The sequence below is a fragment of the Schistocerca nitens genome, chromosome 5 (genome assembly GCF_023898315.1).
Source record: "Schistocerca nitens isolate TAMUIC-IGC-003100 chromosome 5, iqSchNite1.1, whole genome shotgun sequence".
NCBI classification, from domain to species: Eukaryota; Metazoa; Arthropoda; class Insecta; order Orthoptera; family Acrididae; genus Schistocerca; species Schistocerca nitens.
This window is the reverse complement of record NC_064618.1, coordinates 429953977-429968504: the sequence shown is the minus strand read 5'-3', so window position 1 is coordinate 429968504 and position 14528 is coordinate 429953977. Positions and strand designations below refer to the sequence as shown.

Below are 14528 nucleotides of genomic sequence, written 5' to 3'. Positions count from 1 at the left end.
TCAGACCATCAAGAACCGTACTGCCTTCAAACTAAAACGAACGGAAACACATAATAGTAGGGACAATGTAACCTTTGTAGCGCTTTAATACTCATAAAGCAAGTCAACAGTTTTCAGAATTTGAAAGCAGCAGTGCATTAAGGACAGCTACAAACTTTCGGGACTGACTTCTTCAAACGGCAGCCAAAAAAGTGATAAAATTCTTGGTATAGCAAATCACACTCGTAACTTTATTCAGTGAATGGGGCTTTTTTCACCTAGGCTCTGTTCACGTAGACTACTTCTTAGTTCCACCACTGTTTTCAGATATCGAAGTCGTTATCATGTGTTTAGCGGCGTCAAAAATGAACTTACATTCAGCAGACAGCTAATCAAAACGTAAGCAACGATTCCGTCCATAGTTTCCCCACAGAGAACTATATTTGTGGTTGAAATCTTTCTCAGACAGTTACTCCTTACTTTCGTGGCATGTGACGTCGTCATCCTGCGCAGGAAGAGAGGAATAACATAATAGAAAGGAATATTTGCTTCATTTGATAGAATGCTGGTTACATTAAGAAAAGGCCACAAAATATGTGAAGACTGTATAGACCAACTTTAAAATCGATGTGTATTTTCGTTAAATATTTTTATATTGCCATTTTAGTCTGACGTTGCTTTATGAAATAATTTGAGAGAATCAACAAATATTTGTGACTTCAGCGGTCTCTGAAGGAAACATTTTCATATTTTTAAATCACTTACCGCTGGTTAACATTCAAGATGGTTTTAAATAGTTTTATCTATATCACACACACGCTAAGTGAAAATTTCAAATTTTAGTTTCACATATTTTAAAAAATTTATATTTATCTTTTTATACTTTGCTATTTTTTTTAGCTTTCCTTTATGTATAGGATTAAACACATGTTCATAAATCTCTGAACTTAGTCCTTAGTTTTATTCTTTGGTCAGTGTCACATCTTTGCACATTTTTCATTCCTTAAGTACACGTACCACATGTCAGACCATCAAGAACCGTACTGCCTTCAAACTAAAACGAACGGAAACACATAATATGAATATACAATACCATCATTTTCATATGTATTGCAGCATTTTCTAGGTTTTGTTGACACTACTGTATTCCCGTTTCGTTGTGGTTATGTTGTTCTGTTTTTTTTTTAGAAAGTCAAGCATTCGATAATGGCTTAAAAAATCCACCGCTAATTATGGAAGAACGAATAAATACAGAGTTAGACGTCAAATGGCGCCGTCATTTGACTAAGGGGATATGTACGAGTATTTTCCGAGCTGCATTCTCAAGTCCGTTCCAGTACAAAATTTTTACTTTTGAAATATGGAGAACATAGTGCTCCACAGAGACAAAAGCTATGTCCTCTCAGTTATGCACGTGTTTCACGGAAACTAAAAGGATATTCCTGTTGCTGGCCCTTGTCAATACTGAAGCAGTTCTCAGTCGCCCAAGAAGTTTTCATATGAAGCTTTCTTTCTGTGCTCCCGTCATTACGTAACATAACATGATGACTTCGTGTTAATTTTCTCTTACATAAATAAAATATGAAAGAGCGTGTACAGAAGGTGAATGGGGTTGTGAAGTTCAAAATAAGTTAACCTTTTATTGACTTAGGTATCCGATGTGGTGTTGGGCTGTTCCTTATTGTTTCATTGGAAGAAATATTGGCACATTACTTTTGCAGGACCACGGTAGAAAAGCAATATAGTTCTCTAGCAACGATGCTTATTTCCGACGACGCAGTGCTTTAAAGATATTTATCGTCACCTGAAAAATGCGAGTAAAATAGCACTGTGAGAAGGCTGATAAAAAAAATCGCTTTGTAGATTGAGCGCTAGTTTACACAGATATAAATGCCATTACGTATTAGGTTTCAATAACGTCTAAAACAAAGGCTATCAGAACGCCCATGTTATGGAAATCCACTGACAAAAGAAAAATAATGAAAACGGTAATTTGAAGCTACGTCAACAGCTACATTTCCGCTCTACAAGCAACCTATGGAGTATACCGAAAGTGGGTTGCGTCCGTGTTATTCTACTGCTGTAGTCTTTACCATGTTTGCAGCTGAGTCATAGTAACTGAACGCAGGTCTGTTGTCGAAAGGTTTTCTTTCCAGGAATTTTTAGAGGAGTCATTTCTAAAACGAGCTTTATCTCTCTTTTATCGTTAGAAAAACAGTCTGTTCAGTATATTTGTAACATACTCAAGAGAAAAATTAACGAGGAAACGAAGGCTTGCGCAGTCATAATACCTTTCAATCGCAATGACCCAGTGTTTAAAACATTGGCCGGCCGGAGTGGCCTAGCGGTTCTAGGCGCTGCAATCTGGAACCGCAAGACCGCTACGGTCGCAGGTTCGAAACCCGCCTCGGGCATGATGTGTGTGATGTCCTTAGGTTTGTTAGGTTTAAGTAGTTCTAAGTTCCAGCGGACCGATGATCTCAGAAGTTAAGTCCCATATTGCTCAGAGCCATTTGAACCATTTTTTTTTTAACACTGGACTGGCACTGAAGGGAATTGGAGCTCAAATCCCCATTCGGTAGTTCTGACAAGTTTATCGTAGCTGCTTTTTAAGTTCCTTTGAAAGGGACACATCGATTTCATTTCCATAATTACGGAAAACGAGCTAATACTCTGCCCTGAATGCCCACGTTGTTGACGAAAATAAAGCATAACTTTTCTTCATCATTATCAGCCCATATCAATGGAGACCGATCATCGGTCTACATACTTAAGCTTCAGCTTGCTCCCGTTCGAGGCGCTTCCACGAGAAGCATATCACATGGAACCGACCACTGATGTGAGTCCGCCTGTAAATACTGCAGCTCGACAATTCCCAGTCAGCCTCTTATTAGTCTTTGAACACTTTAGTCACCCACCATTGAAGAGCAGAGTTTTGAGCTTTCTTTTTTTTTACGTTATTGGTTCGGAATGCTCCCTGTTGTATACGCTTAAGACGACTTTGGTACTCTCTGATTTTTTTGTCCATAAGCCGTTCCCTTAATAAACTGCACTGCCATTTACCAGAGGAACCGCCTGTTTGCAAGACTAGTCTCTGTGTTACCGCCGGTGCGATTTACCATAAACTGTGTTAAATCTGCTTAGAGTATGATACAAAGGTGGCAAAGAGATCTTTCTAACCGTGCATGGATTCCGAGTGTCTGAAGTTGTGGCAGCAGCAATTGCAACCCAAGCAGCAGAACCTTCAACAACAGCAACTGAGGAAAACGAAAATGGGAATTCCTCCATCAACAGAAAAAAATTCTTTTACAATTGCTGCAAAATCACCAACAGTCGGCAGCTGCAGTTTCCTGTCCTCCCCCTCTTCCGCTCATCTGTTTCGACGAGGCAAACGAGAATTGGAAGGTTTATTTATATCGTTTGGTCCTTCTTCACTACAAGGCAACTCAAATGACTCACCCTAATATTAGAGGAACTCTTACTGTTTTCTAGAAATAAATGTACAAAGTGGTGCATAAACTACACCCACTCTCGGACCTCAGTAAGTTGAGTTTTTCTGAGGTCTATAATTAGATTAATTACTAGTAGGGTCACTAAACTCACATCGTCGCAAGTAGGCCCAAGTTTAATGAGTATGTCAAACAACGTAAGCAATCCTAGGAGGCATCTGTGATGATTTGCAAGGCTTGGCGAACAAGTTTGATTTTTCTGTTATCACTGTGGCGCACTGTATGTGAAACCCTTAATATGGCATATTATCAAATGTGTCACTCCTGTTAGAGATGTTAGCGTCCAGGCTTTTTTCACCATCGACATGTCCCAAAGGGAACGGAGGTTCGTGCAACTGTTCCTTCTCCATTGTTCTTAAAGGTTCCAGAACAGGGCGGGCCATCAGATCGTGTTCAAATTGCAGCCGACGCCATCAACGGCGTCAGTGCCCTTTCCGTGACGTCAGTTGTTTTGCATGCCGCTAACCGAGGCACCTAACGAACGTCTGCCTTTGCCGAAGTGTATTAACAACATCGGTCATCAGCATGCCGTCGCTATCGTGTCGGTGCTCTTAGGAATAGCAGGCGGGATGCAGAGGCTCGTGTTGCAACTGGACATTAATGGAGTGACGGTCGATATCCAATTTGATACAGGCACGGCTGAATTCCTGATTAATGAGGACAGGTACCGGTGAATTGGTTCCCTACAGCTGAGGTCCCCTCAGCCCAAGGCGATGACGTCCAGTCACCAGTCTATTTTGTTGCGGAGTCAGATCGTTGTCAAAGCTAACTATAAAATAGTAGCTCGGCAACTAACGGCGCTAGCACTCAACTCTTGAACAACTTTTTCTGGCTTAGATGCTTTTGCTATCTTTCCTTTTCGAATTCAGGACCAGGTGAATCTAATTTCAACTGCAATACGATTTAAAGGGCTTGATGCTTTATCTGCCCAATTTAAACAACTGTTTGAACTTACATAAGGTTATGCAGCAGGGCTGCAGACCCACGTATATTTAAAGCCACCAGCAGCTGCCAATTGTTGTACAGCTTGCCTGGTACCTTTCACCATACATGAGTATGTTAAAGCAAAACTCAGTATTTAGCAAAGTATGGATGGGAGTTACATCGCCAATGTCGTCTAGCCAGTAGCCTGAGTTCATGGTCCTAGTTAAACTAAACTGATCACTTACAATTTGTGGTGATCTTCAGTCTACCGTTAATGCTCAAGCAAATCCGATTTCGTAACACAGAGCGGATCAGGGTAAGGTTGTGGGCAGGGGCCAAGATCAGTTACTGTTAGTTATTCAAGAAAACACACAACTTAATTGCTCAAACCAGTGCACAGTTTTCTCTTTAAAACTATAAAGATCGCTTCAGGGCTGAGGGCCCAAGTAACTTCTCCAGAATAAGTCTGAGTGACGGCTTTCAAAACACCAGGATTTAAATTAACAGCTGAAGGCGTTACTTAAGCAAAATTACGATATCTTCTCGGCTAAAGGCCGAAGTAATATTTCAGATCAGCTAAGGAATTCTTTAAAAGCCAAGCATTTAAAAATTCCGTCTAAAGGCCATATTAAGGAAAATTCAAGTTAATTCTTCGGCTGAAGGTCCAATAAAAAATTTTTCCTTACATAATAAAACAGTGGCTTTAGAGATAAGCTTTTACACAATACAACAGAAAAACATCTTAAAAAAGCTTGAAGTATCTTTCAGCTCAAGGCCCAAACAATTACTCAAGAATAATTAAAGACAACCTTAAGATAAACATTTACAGAACACTGCTGAAGGCCTTTTCAAGAATTCAAGATAATTAAAGGGAAACATTACACACAAGGATTTACATATTAAAGCCACAGATTATGAAACAAATTCGTCTGAAGGCATAATTACAGAGCGACAAGAATTTTAATTCAAACATCGATAAAGTCCTAATTTCAATCATTAAAACAACATTAATGCACTAGAAAATGCCAAGCATAGTACTTACAAAATTACAGAAGCGGATAACACAAATTATAGCCATAACAAGTGGTGTGCAGAAAATACTCCAGGATCGGCCTGAGAAGGTCCCTTACGGGCGTGGTGAAGTGGGACAGGCAACCAAGGCTTAAGGTCAGATAAAAGAAGGCAGCACAACCTACTGACGGTTCACGACCGACCGACAATCTGACCGATTTCCAACCGTCACATCGAACTGCACAAAAAATAATAAATAGCGGCCGATGAAGAGTAAACCAAAATACCTGTACTTCGGACACGGCCTCACCAAGATCAAGACATCACACACCACTCAAGACTAGTGTAATAGAAAACAGAAAACAAAGTCACAACTGTCAAACCACTACGGAAGAAGGTTGCGGGTTCTAGGCTACAAAACACACCACTTGCTATCACACACATGCACGGCTGAGGAAGGAACGATCCACCAAAACGAAGAAATCGTAACAGTCTAGCTGTAAGAACAGGCAACTAATTACTCGAGGATCCTGCTTCGGAGGAAAGCGAAAAGTCGCTCACACAGCTAGGGCATCTAAATGCTACAGTGCGTGCCCACCGCCAAAAGTACCGGTCTGGCTTCGCGTTGTGGATACAACGTCGCTGCTCAGTTCCAACGAACCGACACGGTCCAACCACATCCCAACTCGAAAAATGGTGTTCGTCTTGAGGATCCAAGGCGTCGTCAAAAGAGATGAGCGGCCGAGCAAACGACCAACGGCAGCCCACTTTCACCAACTGCGGTCACGGCGAATACTAACACCATACGGACCCGACCTTTGCTGGCTGCCAACTTTTCGCCGGTGTCAGTGCTCAGCAGACCACATGTCGCCATCCGAAGACCAGCCAACCGACCGACCATCTGCGTCAGCCACGGTCCCGCACGGTGCGGACCTGCCTGCTACTGACTGCCAATTCGTCTAACAGCCGAGTAACTGCGAACCCGACACAGTCTTCAATCCGAAGGGGACTGAGACTCAGAGCCGACTGACTAACATGCGACTGTCTGCCTTCCGAGTGGCTCTGCCGACTCACTACACCGACTCACTCCACCGACTCCATCACACCGCCTCCTTCCTGTCAGTGCAGAACTTGAAAATACTCACGGTCGCTCCACAGATAGTATCACGAACCTACTATCGATAACGCTGGTGCTGCCATTCACGGACAGTGAAGGTGAGCAAGGATAATTGCACCTGAATAGACTAACACAAAACAAAAAAAATTACAAAAGTTCTCGACGTTTCAGAAAAGCAGGAAGAACAGATCACAATTATGAGCCACGCACGGCTCACAAATGGCTGTCTGTATTTATTACCTTGGTCGGAGGAACTGCTAGGATATCTGACTGAGGTCCATTATTTCTCAAAGATATGTGTCACCAACGGCTAATTTCAGTAGCCTGTAGAAGGTCAGACAAAGCGGTTTTTAGTGATTAATATACAAGCTGGCATGTACTGTTATAAAAGACTGCAATTTGACGCCGTAACTGCTTCCACAATATTTCAAAGATAGGTTGAGCAAATCATTCAAGATATTTCCATCTGTGGTAATTATTTAGAGGAGATGCTCATTACTGGGAATAGCCGTGAGCAGCACCTGCGCAGCCTACAGATGTTATTTGTGCGGTTTCAGACCCATGGTCTGTGTTGTCGACTAAAAAAAAAAAAAAAAAAAAAGGCCCCAAGCACTATGGGACTTAACATCTGAGATAATCAGTCCCCTAGACTTAGAACTATTAGAACCAAACTAATCTAAGAACATCAAACACATCCATACCCGAGGCAGGATTCGAACCTGCGACCATAGCAGCAGCGCGGTTCCGGACTGAAGCGCCTACAACCGCTCGACCACATATGTCCATACACTTCTCTATCCACTCGCCAACTGTTAGTCCGTTCAACCACAGAATCACTTGCCGAGGGCGCAGAGCGGCTGTCAGCGATATTAACATAGTCTATAGCGATGCCAACATACAAGCAAGCTACTTACAAAATCTGTATTTGTCTCTGGTCTTCAGTAAATCAGAAAATTAAGAGCAATGTTAAGTTACTGTCAAAATTTTGTTGTGTGTCATCAAAATGTGAGTAAAATATTGTGTCAGTTTTTGTGAAAGACATTCCAGCTCTTAACCATCTAGATTGTACATGATAGCGAAATACAAACAAGAATGGCTACGAGCAAATGGGATTAAGCTCTCCAGACTAAATACTAGTCGCCTGCAAAGTGCGTAAAGTGGCCACTTTGTAGCGCTGTGGACTTTGTAGAACTGCTGCCAGATAGTTCTGTGATCCTCAGCCAATGACATAAGCTATAGTAATGAAGTAGTGAGTACGCCGCAACCTGTTTTAAGGAATCAGAGCAGTAATTAGAATCGACATGTACGCTTGACACACTGCCAGAAAAAGGCTGTCCTGTTTTGACATTCCCATGACCACACTGTGAATGAAGCGCTGCTGACCGTCCGATGTGTACCACTTGCAGGTACGTAACACTGCCTAGGAACAGTGTCGCGACATACCAGCTGAAATTGGTTTTCAACCCGACGGGAATGGCAGACGTCAGTGATTGCACGTCTTCAGTAAGCCGAACAACACGGAAACTATACAATATCCAACTGAAGGGGGTAATGTGGAACAATGATGTGTGACAGTGACGTTTCTCAAACGATACTGGCTGCCGAGTGCGTTAAAGGCCCAGTGAAACGTTTAACCTGACGTGGACGGAGACTAGTTCATGTCGAAGGTGGTTCTGTGATGTCCTGGATGTGTTTTTCGTACCATGACTTTGAGCCGGCTGCGGTGGCCGAGCGGTTCTAGGCGCTTCAGTCCGGAGCCGCGTGACTGCTGCGGTCGCAGGTTCGAATTCTGCCTCGGGCATGGATGTGATTGATGTCCTTAGGTTAGTTAGGTTTCAGTAGTTCTAAGTTCTAGGGGACTGATGACCTCAGATGTTAAGTCCCACAGTGCTCACAGCCATTTGAACCATTTTGAGGATACCGTTACCATGAGCGAAAATGTTCTACTTGTACTTCTGCATCTTCAAGATATGTATTCTGTGAATATTTTCGTGTTCCAAGATAACAACAGCTGTGTTCACAGGGTTCCACGTAATACTTTCGTCGTTTGACAAATATTCGTGCCACTTATCAACCCTGGGGTCGTGAGCTAAATCACTCAACCTTAATCCCACTGAAAATACATGTACTCCTTGGAACAGCAGGTAACACGTAGCAATCAAAATCATCCCAAACTGGTAGCTGTATGTGGTCTGATCTTCAAATACCAGCGTAGACTTTTGATGGATGTGGCGTACCTACCCCAGGCAGATATTGTGGCTATATTGAGCTCAGTAACTGGTCTAGTCGGTGTTCCGGGGGTAAAATGTTGAAAATTCTATTTGATATTCTCATTTAGATTTCTTGTAGTCATCTCAATTCACATTAACTTGTCGCCCGTGTTGTTTCACCATGAAAGCCATGAACGACTGAAACGTGCTTCCACATCTGGTTGAATTCGGGCTACACTATGTGATTAAGAGCATACAGACACCTGGCTGAAAATTACAAGTTCGTGGCGCCATCCATCCGCAATGCTGGAATTCAATATGGTGTTCACCCACTCTTACTCTTGATGACGGCTTCCACTCTCGCAGGCATACGTTCAATCAGGTCCTGGAAGGTTTCTTGGGGAATGGCAGCCCATTCTTCACGAGGTGCTGTACTGAGGAAAGGTATCGATGTCGGTCGGAGAGGCCACATCCCAAAAGCTATAGGATACAGGTCAGGACTTCCTGCAGGCCAGTTCATTACAGGGATGTTATTGTCGTGTAACCACTCCGCCACAGGCCGTGCATTATGAAGAGGTGCTCGATCGTGTTGAAAGATGCAATCGCCATCCCCGAATTACTCTTCAACAGAGGAATGTAAGAAGGTGCTTAAAACATCAATGTAGGCATGAGCTGTGACAGTGCCACGCAAAAGAACAAGGGGTGCGCTCCCCCTCCATGAGAAACACGACCACACCATAACACCACCGCCTCCAGATTTTACTGTTGGCACGTACACGCTGGCAGATGACGTTCAACGAGCATTTGCGATTCCCACACCATTGTCATCGGATCGTCACATTGTGTACAGTCATTAGTCACTCCACACAACGTTTGTCCACTGTTCAATCGTCCAATGTTTACGCTCCTTGCACCAAGCGAGGTGACGTTTGGCATTTACCGGTGCAATGTGTGGCTTATGAGCAGCCGCTCGACCATGATATCCATGTTTTCTCACCTCCTAAATAATTGTCATAGTACTTTCAGTTGATCCTGGTGCAGTTTATAATTCCTGTGTGAAGGTCTGGATAGATGCTTGCCAATTACACATTGTGACCCTCTTAAACTGTCGGTGGTCTCCGTCAGTCAGACGGCCGGTGTGGTCAAGCGGTTCTAGGCGCATCAGCCCGGAATCACGCAGCTACTACGGTCGCAGGGTCGAATCCTGCCTCGGGCATGGATGTGTGCCATCTCCTTAGGTTAGTTAGATTTCAGTAGTTCTAAGTTCTAGGGGACTGATGACCTCAGATGTTAAGTCCCATAGTGCTCAGAGCCATTTGAACCACTTGAACCACATTTCAAGTCCGTGAGTTCCGCGGAGCGCACCATTCTGCTCTCTCACGATGTCTAATGACTACTGAGGTCGCTGATTCGGAGTATTTCGCAGTAGGTGACAACACAATGCACCTAATATGCGTAACGTATGTCTCTGGAGGTGTTCGGATACTTTTGATCACATAGTGTACCGGGTGATCAAAAAGTCAGTATGAATTTGAAAACATAATAAACCATGGAATAATGTAGATAGAGAGGTAAAAATTGATACACATGCTTGGAATGACATGGGGTTTTATTAGAACCACAAAAAAAAAGGTCCACAAAATGTCCAACAGATGGCGCTGGACAGAAAAACGTCAGTGACTGCGCATGTCAATAGTGAATAAAAGGAACTGTATTGAGAGAGAGAATCAGATGCGCTAGCAGTCGCAGCATGTTGACGTTACCTGAAAAGGCGCTTTTAGTGAAGCCGTATTATCAGACGCGTGAATGATCTCTTGCTACCGTCGTTTGGTGATGATCGTGTGCTCAGCCGCCACATTCGTCATGCTTGGCCTTCCACGTCCCCAGACCTCATTCCGTGCTATTATTGGCTTTGGGTTTACCTGAAGTCGCAGGTGTATCGTGATCGACCGACATCTCTAGGGATGCTGAAAGACAATATGCGACGCCAATGCCTCACCATAACTCCGGACAAGCTTTACAGTGCTGTTCACAACATTATTCCTCGACTACAGCTATTGTTGAGGAATGATGGTGGAAATATTGAGAATTTCCTGTAAAGAACATCATCTTTGCTTTGTCTTACTTTATTATGCTAATTATTGCTATTCTGATCAGATGAAGCGCCATCTGTCGACATTTTTTGAACTTTTGTATTTTTTGTTGTTGTAATAAAACCCCATGTCATTCCAAGAATGTGTGTCAATTTGTACCTCTCCATCTACATTATTCCGTGATTTATTCAGTTTTCAAATTTATACTGACTTTTTGATCACCCGGTATATTGGTAACAGTATTATTGCAAGTGAGACGGCGAAAGGTTTTCTCTCTTAATAGCCCCTTAGGGTTTTCTAGTATCCCACACGACACTGATCGTAGTCTACCTCGGGAAACAAAGTACGATTGCCTCGACGCCCCATACTGCTTATACTGTTGCGCGTGGTGTAGGTGAAGCTTCATTTAAGCGAATACCGACTTCCCTCCTGCGGAATACTGCGTTGGATCGACCTGCATCCGGACCGCAGACTGTTCGCCATTCCAGCGATAGCTAGTTTTTGTGGCTCGTTGCCTGCAGTCAGAAACGGCGGCAGCAGAATGCGATGCGACTGCCGCTGCTCTAAAAGGAGGCGTCTGGAGCGGCGGTTTACTACGACTGTGTAGATGGAACGGCAACGATGCACTCTTGGGGAAACCGACAGGAGACTAGAAGAGTGAAAGATACCCCAATACTGTTTTCTCTCACGTTTAAAAAGTTTTCAAAAGTATACAGATGGAAACACATACCTGTAAATAACAGTACACTTCTTTGCGGTAGTGAGTCTCTATGGGATATGTTTTTGCCCCAATTCTGATATATCGATTATAGTTTGACACTATTCATAGAGCAATATGTGTCAATACTTGCCAATACATCCTTGTTCCATTATGCTCTTCTTTGGAGTAAAATTAGTTTACGATCAATCACCTGCGACATCTCAATAAACGAATCGCCCTAAATCTCTTCCATCAGCAGACTCTACTGCAGTAATTATTCTTTTTACTTATTCACTAGCAAATCTGGCAAGGCCTCACAGTTATTAAGATATATGTGCATTGGAAATACGTCTCAACCTGGGGTATCCGGAGATTTGTGTGAGGACGAGAAGTAGCTTAAATTATATGGGCAAACAGTGTGGGATCATTAGTATACGGGCTGCTACTTGATATGTGGGGATAGTAGCATCAATGACATTATTTCCCATAGTTTTAATCTGTGAAGTGGAGGTATTCCAAAGTTTGTGGCGATTCAGCTTGCGTAGTAAGCCGACTTCGGACTAGGTAGTGGGAATGACAGAGCGGAAGACTAATAGTGTTCTGCAGAAAACGTCAGCTAATAACAGCGAATACTCTGGTCAACAATCACGGTTGTAAGAGATACAGTTGTAAAATTCCAGGAGACAGGGGAATATTTCCGGATAAATTACATCTTGGTAAACCAGAGATTGCGAAGTCGCAAATAATAAGGAATGAAGAGAGGTGTTTGAAGTTCTCTGAGGCTCTAGATAACACAATAATGAAGAGCTCAAGAGGCAGTTCATTTGAAGAATGGACATTTCTGAAATGGCGTTTACAGAAGTAGGACAGAATAAAATAGGTACAAGGAAAGAACTGCGTAATAAATGGTCAATTATCTCTTCAGTCCAGAAGCACACTAGAATCGATCTCTTCCGGCAATCGGTGAACTGCCGCGAGTAATGAGGATAATGGGCAAGAGGCACTACATTAGTAGTTTCAGTGACCACGGTGTCCGGATGCCTTCGTGAAGCATCTGCCTATTAAGCAGGAGATCCGGGTTCTAATCCCAATACACCACCAATTTTGAATTCTCCCCATTCCTTTCAATAAGTATCTGCTCGCAGCCAACGTCTGTAATTCCTTCCTGTCTTAAGAAATACTTCAGATGAGCGACGAAAGAAGAAAGTACAAAAACGTACACGGAAATTCAGAGAATCAGAAACTAGAAATGCAATTCACTTGTAACGACACAAATAAGTGGGGTGGGGGGGGGGGGAGCAAAGAAGAAATGGCTGGGCGAAACAGTAAAGAAATCTAAGAAGAAATAATTGTCGGAAGGACTGACTCAGCATAGAGAAAAGTCAAAACAACCTTCGGTGAAATTGATAGCAAGGGCGCTAACATTAAGAGTGCAATGGGAATTTCGCTGTTAAATCCTGAGAGCGGATAAATGGAAAGAGTACATTCAAGGCCTCTATGTGGTTGAGGAGGAAACAGGAGTCGAGAGGGAAGGAATACGGATGCTGTATTAGAACGAAAATTTAAAAGGGCTTTCGAAGACTTGAGATCAAATAAGGCAAAAGGGATATACATTCCATCGGAATTTCGAAAATCATAAAGGGAAGTGGCAACAAACCGACAATTCCTATTGGTGTTTAGAATGTATGACACTGGCAATATATCGTCAGACTTTCGGAAAAATATCATCCACACAATTCTGAAAAATGCAAGAGGCAACAATTGCGATAATTATCGCTAAGTCATCTTAACAGCTAATGCATCCAAGGTGCTGGCAAGGTAATATGCAAGAGAATGGAAAAGAAAATTGAGGATGTGTTAGATGACTACCAGTTTGGCTTTAGGGGAGGTAAAAGCACGAGACAGGCAGTTTTGACACTGCGGTTGATAATGGGAGCAAAAAAGAAAAATCAAGACGTGTTCAAATAATACGTCGATCTGGAAAATGCGTTCTACAATGTAAAAGGTACAAACATTTCGAAGTTCTGAGAAAAATAGAGGTGGACTATAGGGGATGTGCAGCATGTGCAACAACCAAGATGAAACAGTAAGAATGGAAGACAAAGATCATCCGACTAAAAAAAAGAGTGCAAGACAGGGATGTGGTTTTTCGTCCCTACTGTTCATTCTGTACATCCAAGAAGCAAGGACGGAAATAAAAGAAGGGTTCAAGAATGGAATTAAAATTCAAGGTGAAAGGGTATTACTGATAAGATTCGCTGATGACATTGCTATCCTCAATAAAAGTGAAAAAGTATTATAGGTCCTGTTAAACGGAATGAACAGTCTAAAGATTACGGAATACGGACTGAGAGTACGACGAAAGTAATGAGAAGTACCAGAAAAGCGAAGAGCTAGAAATGTAACATCAGAATTGCTGATGTCGAAGTAAACGAAGACATGGAATTCTGCTGCCTAAGCAAAAAAATCATCCATGACGGACGCAGCAAGTAGGACATAAAAGCAGACTAATACTGTAAGGAAGAGTATTCCTGGTCAACACAAGCCTACTAGTATCAAACATAGGCCTTAATCTGAGGAAGAAATTTCTTAGAATATACGTTTGGAGCACAGCATGTTTTGGTAGTGAGTCATGGACTGTGAGAAAACAGGAACCGAATTAAATCTATGCGTCTGAGATGTGGTGTTACAGAAGAATGTTGAAAATTAGGTAGTTTGATAAGGTAAGGAGTGAAGGGGTTCTCAGCGGTATTAGCGAGGAAAGGAATATTGGAAAACACTGACAAAAAGTGGGGAGGGAATGATAGGACTTCTGTTAAGACATTAGACAACAACCTCAAAGGTAATAGAGCGAGATGTAGACAGTAAAAGTTGTAGAGGAAGCCAGAGATTTGAATACAACCAGAATAATTCAGGACATAGGTTGAAAGTGCTACTCTGAGATGAAAAGGTTGGCACAGAGAGAAATCCGTGGCGGGACGCATC

General features: G+C 42.6%; 1 protein-coding gene across 1 annotated transcript in view; it reads left to right on the top strand.

Moving 5' to 3' along the window:
• Positions 1 to 14528, top strand: part of LOC126260507 (nephrin-like) — an 871736-nt gene that overhangs the window by 557391 nt on the left and 299817 nt on the right. The window lies entirely within an intron of this gene.